General features: G+C 33.4%; 1 long non-coding RNA gene across 1 annotated transcript in view; it reads left to right on the top strand.

The window, feature by feature from the left end:
• Positions 1 to 12,984, top strand: part of LOC309628915 — an 85,513-nt gene extending 72,529 nt beyond the window's left edge. The window contains exons 4-5 of the long non-coding RNA XR_014244779.1: positions 135 to 8,422; positions 8,456 to 12,984. This is a non-coding gene — a long non-coding RNA (uncharacterized lncRNA). The remainder of the gene's footprint in view (positions 1 to 134; positions 8,423 to 8,455) is intronic.
• The last annotated feature ends 2,328 nt before the right edge of the window (positions 12,985 to 15,312 follow it).

Here is a 15,312-nt window from a genome sequence, read left to right as displayed (position 1 = left end):
ATTATAAAGTACAGTAACACTTAACCTATTCAGAAGATGTTTATTTATCTGTTGGCTATTTGGAAAACAATCAGTGAAATAATAAAATGGAAAAAATATACATAAAAATATTAATACCTTTTTCCTCTTCACAGTCACAAAGTGAGGACACTGGAGGAGAAAGGAAATATTACAAGAGAACTCAAGAACCCTGAACTGACTTTCATCAATTCAAGGACCCAGAGGAGACTGCTCCCTTGCTGAAGGATAAGCAATTCCTACAGATACTGTCAGATCCGAGGAAGATGAAAACATAATCTCTGGACATAGGAACTTGAATTTGTCTTTCAAAAATAAAAAATCCTAGCTTACAAAATATTTTTATCTTGGACTATGGTAGTTTGGCTTTCTACCTCAGTAAATCATGTAATTTAGCTTGCCTGGCAGAATAGGGCAGCCTCAGGTTAAAAAGAAAAGTCTTTATTCTATTCACACTTTTGTCTGAGCACCCAAATCTCCTCAGTTAGTTTTTGTGTTTGCCTCTTGACCCAACCTTCTGTCTACCTAGACAGACAAGTCTGTTTTTTTTCCTTTTTTAACTTATTTTTTAATTTAATTATAAAAACTATTATACATAATTAGGACTCCAGAAGAAAATGATTAAAATAATTATAATCCAACCATCCTACTATAACTCTTCCTATCATTTTAATATATTATTTCCTAGTCATTTTTTTCTCCAATGCATGTTCCTGTTGTCACTGAATGATATTTTGTATCCTGCGTTTTCTACTTAACATCTTATAATAAGCATTTACTTGTGTATTTACCAAGGCTTCATAACTAATTTCTAATGGTTGCAATTATTCCAAACAAATTTTTTATTATTTTCCTAATTTCCCACTATTAGACAGTTTGATGTTTTCCAATATTCACAATTGTAATTAATACTTACCTGGCAAAATTTTTTACACACACAAGTTTTTCTATGTTTTGTATTATTTCTTCTTTAGAATAAAGGTCTAATAAGATATTGTTGAATAAAGTTAAGAGCCTTTTAAAATTTGACAGTAAACTGGATGAGAAAAAATTGTGTATGTGTAAATGTTCTAAGCATCAGGGTAACATTTCTTTTTAAGGTGAAAGCACAGTGGTCAGAGACACTGCCCCACATGCTCAGACACTGCTTGCCATCCGTCTGCCTGCAAACTATGCTCCTTTCTTTGGAAGTTTATCTGTTACAGTCTTAGGACACCCTCCCCTCAATCTGATACTGATCTTCTCTGGGGCACTTGGTTTCCTTGGGCAAAGAGCCAAGCCTCAGCTTCCTTCAATGCTACACACTTCACTGAAAGCTTAGAAAAAAACACAACTAAATTCCAATAAAGATATTTTTAAATGTCACACTAAATATGACTTCTTTAAGAGTCCAAAAGCCCAATTCCTCCTACAGAATTTTCCACAGATTTGAAGTTTCTTACTAAGCTAATGTCTTGTTTCACTGCAGTAGAGGAAAGACAATCACATCTGGCCAGCATTCCCATTCACAGTGAAGAAGGCCCTGGGCATCAATTCCTCCTGTCTCTCTAAGGTTTAGAGAGAGACAACTCTTCACCCTTCACACCAATGTAGTCTTACCCTCCAAGTACTAATCTTCTGCTAGAGAATTAGCTTTGGACACCAGGATGATCATCAGGAGACAGTAAACACCACCTCCAGCCTCAAGAGTATGGTTACAAAAGGACAAGGATTTAACTTCCAAAGTATACAAATAGCTCATACAACTCAGCAACAAAAAAAACAGACAACCCAATTGAAAAATGGTCAGAAGACCTAAATAGACAGTTCTCCAAAGAAGACATACAGATGGCCCATGAAAAGATGTTCAACATTGTGAATTATTAGAGAAATGCAAACCAAAACACTACCTCAGCCAGTCAGAATGGCCATCAATAAAAAATCTACAAATAACAAATGCTGGAGAGGGTGTGGAGAAAAGGGAGCCCTCCTACACTGTTGGTGGGAATGTAAACTCATGCAGCCACTATGGAAAACTGTATGGAGGTTCTTCAAAAAACTAAAAATAGAGTTGCTATATGATCCAGCAATCCCACTCCTAGGCATATACCCTGACAAAACTATAATTCAAAAAGATGCATGCACCCCTGTGTTCATAGCAGCACTATTCACAATAGCCAAGACATGGAAACAACTTAAATGTCTATCAACAGATGATTGGATAAAGATGTGATACATACATACAATGGAATACTACTCAGCAATAAAAAAAAATGAAATAATGCCATTTGCAGCAACATGGGTGGACCTAGAGATTATCATACTAAGTAAAATAAGTCAGAAAGAGAAATACCATATGATATCACTTATATGTAGAATCTAAAATATGACATAAATGAACTTATCTATGAAACAGAAACTTTCTCTGAGAAATAGAGAACAGACTTGTGGTTGCCAAGTTGCGGGTGGGAAGGGATGGACTGGGAATTTGGGATTAGCAGATGCAAACTATTATATATAGAATGGATAAACAACAGGTCTTACTGTATAGCACGGGGAAATATATTCAATATCCTGTAATAAACCATAATGGAAAAGAATGTGAAAAAGAGTGTATATATATATGCATAACTGAATCAATTTGCTGTATAGTAGAAATTAATAAAACATTGTAAATCAACTATACTTCAATAATTTTTTTTAGAAAACAGTGTACAGTTACAAAACGAAATAAAAAACCCAGTCCAATTTCAAGGTATTTGCAAAGGTCTAAGTTATTGGGTATGAAGTAACTCCACATATAGGACTTCACAGTATAATCCATACTGCACAGCACAAAGCTTTTTTCTGCTTCTATTTGGTTTCTCCAGGCTTTAGGTGGGGGGACAGTATGGCTCTATATGTCTTCTGCCAGCCTCTCCTTGTGATGGCTCAAGTAACAGCACATAGAACACTGAACAGACATGTGTTCGTATATAATCATGGCACTTGTGGAGATGAGAGGTGTGACTCCATATTTTAAAACACAAATATATACCAGGAACATAATTTATGGAGGGAAAATTACAAAATACAACTAATTATATTACTAAACAGGATTTTTTAAGAAGATTCTTTGTTCTTAAGTTTTAGATGCACTTAATTTAAATGATCACTCAAAGGCTTTTTCAAAGAACAGAGAGACAATTAGCTCCAAAGTTAAATTTAAAAACCCACTCATAGAAAGCAGAAGCTGCTTGCAACTTTATTTATTTTTTTAAATTTTTATTGGAGTATAGGTGATTTACAATGTTGTGTTAGTTTCAGGTGTACAGCAAAGTGGCAACTTTATTTTCTTTCATATTTTTACTGCTATTTCTGAACATGTTTAAAGATAATAATAATACCAACCACGACAACAACAACAAAGAAGATACCCTGCTATATTGGGACTCTTCCATACTGGTATCTAAGAAACGTGAAGTTTCAAAATGAAAAGCTGTCTGGAAGCATTAAATAGAGGTGATGAAAGCTGCAAAAATTTGAATGAAGAGTGCTGAAGATTTCAATATATTAGAATGTTTTAAAAGGTGATATTCACTCATTTGAGGACCAACTGAGTTAAATACAATTCTTAGGCTTTTGGGTAGGCTGTGGCTGTCAATGAAAAATTTAAGGTAAGTAAAGATGACTTACACCCACCAACACTTTGCTGCCAAATTATAACTAGAACACACTTTAGACCAAAGTTTGCCACAATTATTTTTACCATACAAACACTTGTTAAACAATATTAACAAGAAAGTACATAAAATGATATATCTTATTCTTTAAACCAAATGAAGTCAGCCTTTGGTCATTTTAGTTGTTTTGGACACTACCTTGCATAAAAGATTTAAGGCTTACCAGCCAATGTTCTGGAAGTAGGACTCTGTTACATTTATAGTTGACATTAGGCATCCAGCATCTTCAATATTCTCAGCCAAACAAATTTATTTGGGAAAGTAGTTTAGAATATCATCCTTAAAGATATATGCTATTTACCTAGCAGAGTTGTCTCTTTCATGTAATAGTCGGGGGCTGTCTCTAAGATACTTCAGTCATCCAGATATGTAGGATACCATTCATTTCATAAGTGAAAGTCATTTCTAACATTTGTTACATTAATTAGCAAAGCCTTGGCTTTTGATTGAGATATGGATTACAAAAGCAATTTTTATAGCCACCTGTGGATTAAATAGAATTCTGTATAACTTTGTCTTAAGTGTGATTGCCTTATGATGAATCTTGAAATCAGTTAATTAAGTCCTCCAACTTTGTTATTATTTTTCAAAGTTGTTTTAGCTGTTCTAGATCCTTGTATTTCTATATGAATATTAGAATCAGTTTGTCAGTTTCTACAAAAATGCCTGATAGGATTTTGATTTAGATAGCTATGAGTCTAAACATTAGTTTGGAGAAAATTAACAGTTTAGCAACATTGAATGTTCTGATCCATTAATACATTATACATCTCCATTTATTTATTCTTTGATATATCACAGAAGTATTTTGCACATTTCAATGTATAATTTTGCATGGTTTTAAATCATGTTTATCCTAAAGTATTTCATATTTTTGATGTTGATGTAAATTTTATTGAATTTTTATTTCAATTTCCCAGTGTACACTGTTAGGATATAAAAACAATTTATTGGGGGTATATGAATCTTTTACCCTATACAATTATTAGTTTATACTATTGGTTATACTAAAATACCTATTATTTTAGCAGCTTTTTTGTTGATTCCATAGGATTTCCATATAGATGACTTTCTGACAATAAAGATAACTTTACTCCTTTAACCCAATCAAAGTGGCTTTAATTTATTTCAGTTTTATTGAGGTAAAATTGACATACAAAATTGTGAGATATTTAAAGTGTACATCATGGCAATTTAATATATGAATACATTGTGAAAGGATTTCCCCCATCTAATTAATAGTTCATTGACATATCCATCAGCTCACATAATTATCTTCTTATTTCCTTTTTCCTATTTTTTTCTTTTTCTGTTTTCTTTTTTTTTGGTGAAAACATTTAAGTTCTACTCTCTTAGCAAACTTCATTTATATGATACAGTGTTATCAACTATTGTCATCATGTTTTACATTAGATCCTCAGACTTTACTTATCTTAGGGTTTTTTTTTTTTCTTAATCACAAGTGGAACACATTCATTCTTTCACAATTAAATATGATATTAGGTACGGGTTTTTCATAGATACTCTATGAGACAGAATTTTTTTTTTTTCCCCCCAGATTGCTGACATTTTTTTTTAATGGATTTCTTTTTTGTCAATTGTTTTTTCTGTCTCTAGTGAAATGACTATGTGGGTTCCCATTTTCATTTGTGGAATGGCAAACCATCCTTGCACTCCTGGAATAATCCTCATTTACTTGGGATATAGTATCAATTTGGTGTATTATTGAATTCAATTTGTTAAGGTTTTATTTAAATTTTTTGTACCTATGTTGTTGAGAGATATTTATTCTCTAGTTTTCTTATGACATCTTTGTCTTGTTTTGGTATCAGGTTAAATTCTGGCCTCATAGAATTGTGTTGGAAAGTATTCTATCTGTGATTTCTGCAAGAGTTTGTTTAGAATTGCTTTTTAAATTCTTTCTTAAATGTTTCTTTCATGGCATTTGCCAAAGGTAACTACTTGATATTAATTTCCATTTTCCAACAGAAATCATGCCTGTTTTTCTTGTCATTATATCTTTAGAGTCTAAAAGATGTTGGCTTCATAGTAGCAGCCCAGGAAATATATATGGATTGTATAAAAGATTTAAAAAAAAAAACAATAAAATGAATTCCAGTCTTATTATGTTCTTTGTTGTTGATTTAGGAAACACTGAGTTTTCATCTTAATATTAATTCAAAATTCTATAACCATTAATTAATTTTTAAAAAGTACACCTGAGGTCTTATTTTATGCATTTATTTATTTTTTTATATCAGGCATAGTTGTAATAATTTAGTGATGAAATTATTTATTAAAAGTAATTAACAGCTTCCATATGTAGACACACAAGTAAAATACCTATCACCTTTTCTGCCTTTTTAAAAGAACAGTATTCATTTAATTACTGTCTTACTAAAAAGGACATAATATGTTTAAATGCTTAAATATTTTCTATTGCACATGCCAAAGAACAAGTGGCTTTAATAGTGTTTTCTCAGCTCTATGTTTGTAGTTCAACAACATCCAATGTTTCTGTTCAATTCCACTACTCAGTATAAATTTGCAACTTCAACTTGGTATTTACTAATTATCCACCACCCTGACATCTAATTTTTTTAAATAATTTGAATTTCTAAATCACTTCAAAACCTAATGGAACTCAAATGCTATTACAGCTGAAACCACTTAATAGGGCCTTGTTAATAAAGACAATCTAGTTAAATTAAGCACTTTCAGTGAACATATTTTATCTTGGCCACTTGACGTAATCCAAAATAATAATAATGGCTAATAAGTACAGCTTGATAACAGGACATTTTCTCCATTAACCATTTGCCTGGGCTGTTGGGATTTTTCTGCTTCAGGGTTAAGAAGAGTCACTGATTTGAGAGATTCCATTATAAATTCTGATATGTGGTTTACAGAGAAGAAAACAAGCACTCCTAATGCAGTGATATCAGTATAATTTAAGTATGTATACAAAAGCCTGTTCAATAATATATAATTGTTATATCCCTTCCCAGAAAACTAACCATATTTAGATCCTTCTTGAAATAGGTCATTGCTATTTTTATTTTAGTTCTATTAGCTATCAGAATTGAAATATCACAAACTCTCATTAACAGTATCTTACATGGGTGAAACACTTTGCAAACTGTGCATTATAGTTATCAATTTTAAGATACTTAATATACTACAAGTTTATAGAACAGCTAACAATTTCAAAAATTTATCATAAACATTGAAATACAGTGTCATATTAGAGTTTATGTTTTCTATCTCTTCATTGTAATTTAGTCAAATGTTAAGCTGCTTCTCTAAATAGCATGACACTTCACTTAAGTGCATTTTATATACTCTGTTAAGAAGTATATAAAATTCTTCTGTATAAGAAGAATAAAGGAGTTATTTCATTTAAACAAAACGTTTTGATGAATATTATAATGGCAATATAATATTATAACTACTAAAAGTAGTTTTCTTTTTCCAAAAGTTCATGAATCTTTAAACAAATTTGTATAACCAATTCCTTACCAGAACTGATTCTTTCATTCAGTCTTCAATATTTATCAAGTACCAACTACATATTAGATATTATGCTATGCTTCATTAACATAAATATGAATAGTGCCAAATTTTCCATTGTCAACTTGGCATTATCCTACCCATTCTATATTCTTTCCAGTAGGGGAGAAGCCCAGAACTACATTTGTTTGAATTCTTTTACACTGTTATTCTGGGTTAGATCTACCAATGAGGGCTCTCTAATGAGATCTTTAGGAGAAAACTAGGCCATTTTTCTATAGTTGTGCTGTGTTCAGGCAGTTAAGATCATCTACAATGTCTTCTCCTGGCTTTCAGGGGTCCTTCTGGAAGTCACTGTTGTGAGCATCCAACTAACATCTCCAGTGTAGACTTCTCCTGGATTCCAAATTGGTAAGGTCGGTTACTCTGGAAAATCACTCACTATGGGGTTGTAGGTCATTGACATCACTAGAAGAAGCTTGCCAGAAATTTTTGCACTTTAGTATATCTTGGAAAAGGCTTTTCTGATCTTAGGCTCCAAAACTCCCAAAGGTTGTATGATTTCTAATTCCTGATTTAAATTATTTTTCTACTTTAGCTTTTAGCTATAACCAAGAAACATGAAATGAATTTGCCCTGTTATCTAAAACAAATTTAAAAATGAGATAAACTATAAAACAGGGGTCCCCAACCCCCAGGCCACAGACCGGTACTGGTCTGCAGCCTGTTAGGAACTGGGCTGCACAGCAGGATGTGAGCAACAGGAGAGGGAGTGAAGCTTCATCTGCCACTCCCCATCGCTCTCCATTGCTCACATTACCACCTGAACCATTCCCCACCCCCGTGCCATCCGTGGAAAAATTGTCTTCCACGAAACCAGTCTCTTGGTGCCAAAAAAGTTGGGGACCAGTGCTATAAAACATGTTTTTCAAGGATTGTGTACCAGGCAGTCCAAAACATTGATCCTTTTAAGACAGAAAACAAACAAACAGAATTCAATGATTGGCTCACTTTACTCTCTAGAGATAAATTTTTTAGCCACAGTCCAGGGAAGGGGAACACAGGTAGATCTTGGCGGTCTCCCTGAGTTGAGGATATGGAGGAAAATGTTCATGAACTTACCACAAACTTGGTGGCTTGAGGTTTGCAAGACAGTATACCAAAGAAGAGAGACTTACACAGTCTCTCTGGAGGCTTCTCCAGAGACTTACACAATCTCTCTGGAGGCTTCTCCAGAGATTTACAGAGGATTCCTCTTGAGTCTTTAGATTACTGAGAAAATTACCCAAGAACTACCTAAAAGGAACCTGTAGAGCTATCTTCAAAACTTACACAGGGCTGCTCTCAAATAACTTAGAACCTAGCAGAAGTCAGAAATGTAACAAGTTACATATACTGAATTGTGTGTAATACAATATGTTACAACAGTAGTCTGAAGAATATGCAACTAGGATCTAAAACTAAATGGCCAATAGGCAGAAGATAAGTAGCTCAGTATAGCTGACATAGAGGAGAAGAGGAGAATATAGACAAAATACAAAGCTCAACAGATAAATATGAAACCAATCATTAGCAGCTTTTTTTGTACAAAGAAGGGCTATAGGTGTTAAGAAGTCATACGGGATATTTATAGGAGAGCAACATGAGGATATATATCAAGACACACATGGAAAAACTAACTGCAGTTTAGAAACTTTTGGTTGAAAGTGAACAGAAAATTGAACTCAAATTGTCTTAGGCAAATAAGTTTAAAAAATTTATTGGCTCATATATTTTAAAATGAACTGTTTGGCTAAACCACTGTTTGATTCAGAGACTAAAATGATGTTTCTGGATAGGGTTTCTCTCCATTATTTTGCTCTTTAATCTCCAAGCTGACTGCCTTCTCAATCTCCATTTAGTATTAAGATAATCTACCAGTAGTTCTCATTCTACAAATTCCAAGGTACAAAACCAGTGGGAAAAGGTCTACATTTCCTTTCCAGTAGTCCTACCAAATATTTATTTGAATCTCAATAGCCTTGATTGGGTCAAAAGTCCTTAATTGATCCATGTCAAGATAGTGCTATGTTCTGATTGTCTAACTTGCAAACAAGTCATATACTTACACCTGTTACTGTGAGGTTAGGGGATAGGGTGGTTGCCCAAAGGGAAATTTGGATAATGTTAGCAGAAAAATTGAAATGACATGTAAATGACAAAAAACTACAGGGATAAAAGTTTCCTATGGGGAAGAAATGTGTAATGAGTGCATTTGTAAAGGTATCTGTAGTTCCAGAGGCTGTTAACTGTGGGATTTCCTTTTTTTTTGGTGTTCTCTGGGAAGTAAAAATGACATATATTATACCAAAAAATATTTATTGAGTGTCCACTGAGAGCTAATTATTTTGCTGTGTAATAAAGACACTAAATCAAACAAGATGTGGTTCCCGTACACAGTAAATTTGTAGCTTAGTGTGGGAAATAAGCAAGCTTGTTAAATGCTACAGAAAAAGTTTGCAAGGAGCCCAAGGAAGAACTTCAAGATCACAGTCGGAGTGAGCACTGTTGTTGCTTCAGCCAAATTTGAAAGGGCAGGAGTTAGTTAAATGAAACAATATCACAGAGTAGGGATAATAAGAATATTACAGCAGAGGTATCAGTATAGAAACCGTTAAAGACTTTGTATATTAATGATACTGATGTAGAGGATAGTGGAGTGTGGGAATATGAGAGTAAATAAAGTTAGACACATAGACAGGGAGCATACCAACAAAGACTCTGTATACTAAGCTAAGAAGCTTGAAGCTTTTGTGGAAAATATTGTGGACCTACCAAGTTATTGCAGTGATGGAATAACTACCAAGTTATTATGTTACAGGAAGACCCTTTTGACAACTGAATGGAAAATATATATATTGGAGAAGGTCCAGAGTGTCAACAGGGAGATTCCCTAAAAGGTTCTGGCAATAATTAAGATGAGTGACAATAAGAGCCAGGAAAATAGAAATGAGGCAGTTGAGCAGATGTTAAGGTAAAAGACACTATGCTCCACAGGAGAATGGAGGCTTTGGTGATTTTTGTCTGGATGGGATTGTGAAGTGAATGAGAGAGTGCAAGGGGAGAACTTATGGTGATTCTAAGTTTTATGCCTTGTAACAATGAGGAAATATGGTACTATTTAACAACAACAACAAAAATAACTGAATTACTTTTATTCTGCATTTATCACTTAGAATCTGGAAACCCAAAAATGGTGACCTTTTAATTATTTCCTTAAAAATAATGTATCTCCCTGCCTTTGTGTGTCCAGGTTCCTAGGATTCATCTTTTACTAAGGTTATGTACTTGTTTTAGCCTAAAAAAACCTCACTTATGTAAAGTTCCAGCCTAGGGGCTGAGTTCCTACTACTACATCTCCATGGACTGGAGTCCTATTCCCAAGGGATGGCAGATCATGGTTCAGGAAATGTGCTAAGAGAAATTGTTTTTCACTTTCGTAACTAGAATTTTTTTGATTACTTTTATGCAAGTAGTCAAACAGAAAATATTATGAGCAGAATCAAAAGTGCAAAGGCCTAAAATGCTAATGGAGATCAATCTTTCAATAAATTTAAAGAAAGAGTTTCATGGGAGAGTTTGAGAACAACTCAAACCTAACCAGGTGTGGATAGGGGGTTACCTCTTTAAGAATATAGGAGATCTAGGCATCCATATGAATAAAGTGATAGCAATTATGAGAAAGTTACTGAAAATGTATGAGAGAGTTAAGATAATTGAAGGAACAAAATCCTTCCTCAGTCTATAGTAAAGATAAAAAAAGAAATAGATGATACTGAAGAGAAATTCTGAGATGGAGTGAAAGGAAGTTGTAATGACATGTTGAGGATCTTCAATTTTATTGGTTGAGTAGGAATCAAGGTCATCCAGCTATATGTTGTTCTACTGAAATGTGCTGAAAAGCTGAGAATACGAACTTAAACACATGATTACATAAACAGAGATAATGTTCTGCATTTCAGTTAACAAGATCTCCTGTAGCAATCTGCTTTAATAGAAACCTACCTAAAAAAAAAACTTTGTGTTCTGATTGACTATAAGGTCAATATGAACCAAAAGATGGCATGGCACCTGATGCAATATTGAGCAAAATAACACAAGTCTAGAGTCAGGTAAAGAGGGTAATCATCCCACTGAAATCAGCAATGTTTGGGCCACAACTGAGTGTATATGTTCTATGCTGGGCTCTGCAGTTTATGCAAGGTTTATTTTTTTCTTAGTCACAGTAATATGCTCTTTGTAAAATGTTTGGAAAGTGCACAAAAATACAAAGAAGATAATAAACATTTTTCATAATCCCACCAACCTTCAATGATGACTAATAACAATGCAGAATATTTCTTCAAGTTTTTTTCTTAATGCACACAATCATGCAGAGGCATAGCATATCTAAATTTTGATCTGAACTAAACACCCAATTACTAAACTATATTAAGCATTAAATCATTCAGATGATTCTGAAATCATTCTTTCCTGAATTTGGGTCTCTTCTGGGAATATTGTGTGGATATTTGCTGTACAATAATCCAAAATTATGTACTCAAGGACATTTGTCCAAAAATAGACAGTATGTCTCAGAGGAAAATCCAGACCTACAACTCTTAGTAGGCAAAAAGTTGCTACAGTTTTTAAGTGAGAGTATTTCCCTTTTCAATAGTCAAGATTTGAAAGAAAAATTTTAGAGTTCAATTTCATCCAGGATATCTACACACATGTAAATATGTGTACCTATATTTACATAAAGATCTTACATGTTATACAGTTTTATAATTACAATTCTACAGTTTATTCATTTACTTCAGATTTTTTTAAATTTTATTTTTATTTTTGGTTGTGTTGGGTCTTTGTTGCTGCATGGGCTTTCTCTAGTTGTGGCAAGCGGGGGCTACTCTTCATTGCGGTGCGCAGGCTTCTCATTGAGGTGGCTTTTCTTGTTGTGGAGCATGGGCTCTAAGTACGGAGCCTTCAGTAGTTGCAGCACATGGGCTCAGTAGTTCTGGTGCATGGGCTCTGGGGCATGTGGGCTTAAGTAGTTGTGGTGTACAGGTTTAGTTGCTCCACGGCATGTGGGATCTTCCCTGACCAGGGATTGAATCCATGTCCCCTGTGTTGGCAGGTGGATTCTTAACCACTGCACCACCAGGGAAGACCTACTTCAGATTTTAAGTATAAAAATACCACACATACAAAATGTATAGAATGTGCATGTACAGTTTTAAAGCAACAATATAAAAAATTAGTATGTGGTTACCACAAACTAGCTGAAAATAAAATATTGCCAAATCCTTTGAAACCCCTCTGTGTCTTTCACTAACCATATTCTCCTTTGTCACCCAAAGATAACCACTGTCCTGAATTATTCCCTGTTTTTCTTTTTAGCTTTGCCATACACAAAAAGACTGTACCCCCAAACAATCTATCTGTGAAGTTTTACATTTTAAGCACATGACAATCCCTGGTGGGACTTTTATTTAAATGGTATTAAATCTACACAGCAATTTTGGGAGAACTGACATCCTTTCATTATTAAATCCCCTCTCTGTGAACCTAGCTTAGGTTTTCTTTAATGTTTTTCTATAAAATTTTATATATCAGTGTATCAAAATTTGTGTCATATTCTTCTATTTTTTTGCAACAGATAGGATACATTATTTTTAAGAAATATATGCATTTTATTTATGATTTAAATTTTATTTGTATAAGATTGTTTATAACATATTATTATCACTTTAATGTTAGTATAATCTTTAATAATCCTTTACATTCCTTTTTTTTTCTTTTTTACATCAGTCTTATATGACGTTCAATTTTATTGGTCTTTCAAAGAAACATTTCATTTTGATAATACTTTCTATTTTATGTCTGTATTCTATTTAATTCAGTTCTTCTATTTACTTTGCATTTATTTTATTGTTCTTTTTGTATTTTGTTGAGATGGAGGTTTATTAATTTTCCACCTTTCTTATTTTCTATTCCATATTTGTAAATTTGTCTACTTGCTAAAATTTATTTGTAATAAGCTATAGACTGAATGTTTGTGTTCCTCCAAAATCTGTATGTTGAAACTTAATCCCCAGTGAAATGGCATTTCAAATTGGGGCCTTTCGGAGGTGATTAGGTAATGAGGGGGAAACCCTCATGAAGGGAATTAGTGTTCCTGTAAAAGAGACTCCAGAGAGTTCCCTCAGCCCTTCTACCATGTGAGGAGGGTGCAACAAGAAGACACCAATCTATGAACTAGGAAGTCACTCTCACCAGACATTGAATATGTCAACACCTTGATCTTGGACTTCCCAGTCTCCAGGACTGTCAAAAATAAATTTCTGTTGTTGATAAGTCACCCAGTGTATGGTAGTCTTTTATAGCAGCCAGAAAAGACTAAGACATAACCTCAAAATCAATACTTATGGTGTTTTTACAGTCATCTGTGGACATGCACAACGATGTGAAATATCTGAGTCTCTGATATGCATGTTTCCAGATGAGTCAAATGAAGTAACATTCTGCCCTCTTGTTTCAGTTCTCATGCTGTAAATATGTGCCCTTTTCATGGTCTATATAAGTGTTTCATTTTAGTGTCATATTTTACATGTTTTTGCTTTTTGTTGGTGATTTTTCTGTTTAAAATACCCCCCAAATAAATGGAAAAAGAAATTTCATGGAAACAGAAATGACAAGAAAGCAGGGGTCACAATACACATATCAGACAAAACAGACTTTAAAACAAAGGCCATAAAGAAAGGCACTATATGATGATAAAAGGATCAACACAAGAGGAGGATATTCTACTCATCAACATATATGCACCCAATATAGGAACACTCAAATATATTAAACAAATACTAACAGACATAAAGGGAGAAATTAATGGGAATACAATAATACTAGGAGACTTTAACACCTCATTCATATTAATGGATAGATCTTCTAGACAGGAAATCAATAAGGCAACAGAGATTCTAAGTGATACAATAGAACAGTTAGACTTAATTGATATTTTTAGGACATTACAGCCAAAAAAACTAGAATACACATTCTTTTCAAGTGCACACGGAATATTTTGTAGGATTGACAACACACAAGGGCACAAAACAAGCCTTAAAAAATTTAAGAGTATAGAAGTTATTTCAAGCATCTTTTCTGAACACAAGGGCATGAAATTAGAGATCAACCACAGAGAAAGAAATGAGAAAAAAATGATTACATGGAGACTAAACAACATGCTACTAGTGGGTCTAATGGATCACCAGTGAAATCAAAGAGGAAATTAAAATGCCCCCCAATATAGTGCTGAAGTGCTGCTTAGTATTCCTAAGCATAAGAAGGCTGTCATGTGTTTTACAGAGAAAATACATATGGTTAGATAAAATTCATTCAAGCATGAGCTTTAGTGCTGTTGACTACAGGTTCAATGTTAATATATATTGAAGCATCTTTAAAGAGAAACACACATAAAACAAGGTTATGTATTGATGAAAGTTGATGAAAATGTGACCAGAGGCTCGTGAGAACCTAATCCCATATTTCCCTTTGGAACAATGGTTTAGTATTCACTAATTCAGTGTTTATAGAAAACTTCTAGAACATAACTACTGTAAAAAATGAGAATCAATTGTTATAGCTTTAACAGTATCTTCTATGTCACTTTCTTTATTTTTCTTTCTTTTCTCTCTGTTTTATTCTGGATATTTTCTTCTGATTTATATTCCAGTTTTAATCTGTTGGCGAATTCATAATTCACTTATCTTATTTTTTGGTCCTGGAATATCTATACTTTTTCATGTTTACTTCTATATTATTTCAATTTATCTGGAAATTCCTCAATCTTGTCTTTTGTTTTCTTGAATACATTAAACTTAATTTTTTTAAAATCTATATCTGATAATTCCAAATAATAGTAGCTGTTGTGGGTCTGTTTTTATTGGCTATTGTTTCACCTGGGTCTCACTCATTTGTCTTATCTCATTGGATGCCTGGTTATTTTTTATTGTTATTATTATTGTTTGAAGGACACTGTAGTTGAAAAATTACAAAAATGATGTTA

The sequence above is a fragment of the Balaenoptera borealis genome (assembly GCF_965194805.1).
Source record: "Balaenoptera borealis genome assembly, chromosome: 5".
NCBI classification, from domain to species: domain Eukaryota; kingdom Metazoa; phylum Chordata; class Mammalia; order Artiodactyla; family Balaenopteridae; genus Balaenoptera; species Balaenoptera borealis.
This window is presented reverse-complemented; position numbering and strand designations above follow the sequence as displayed.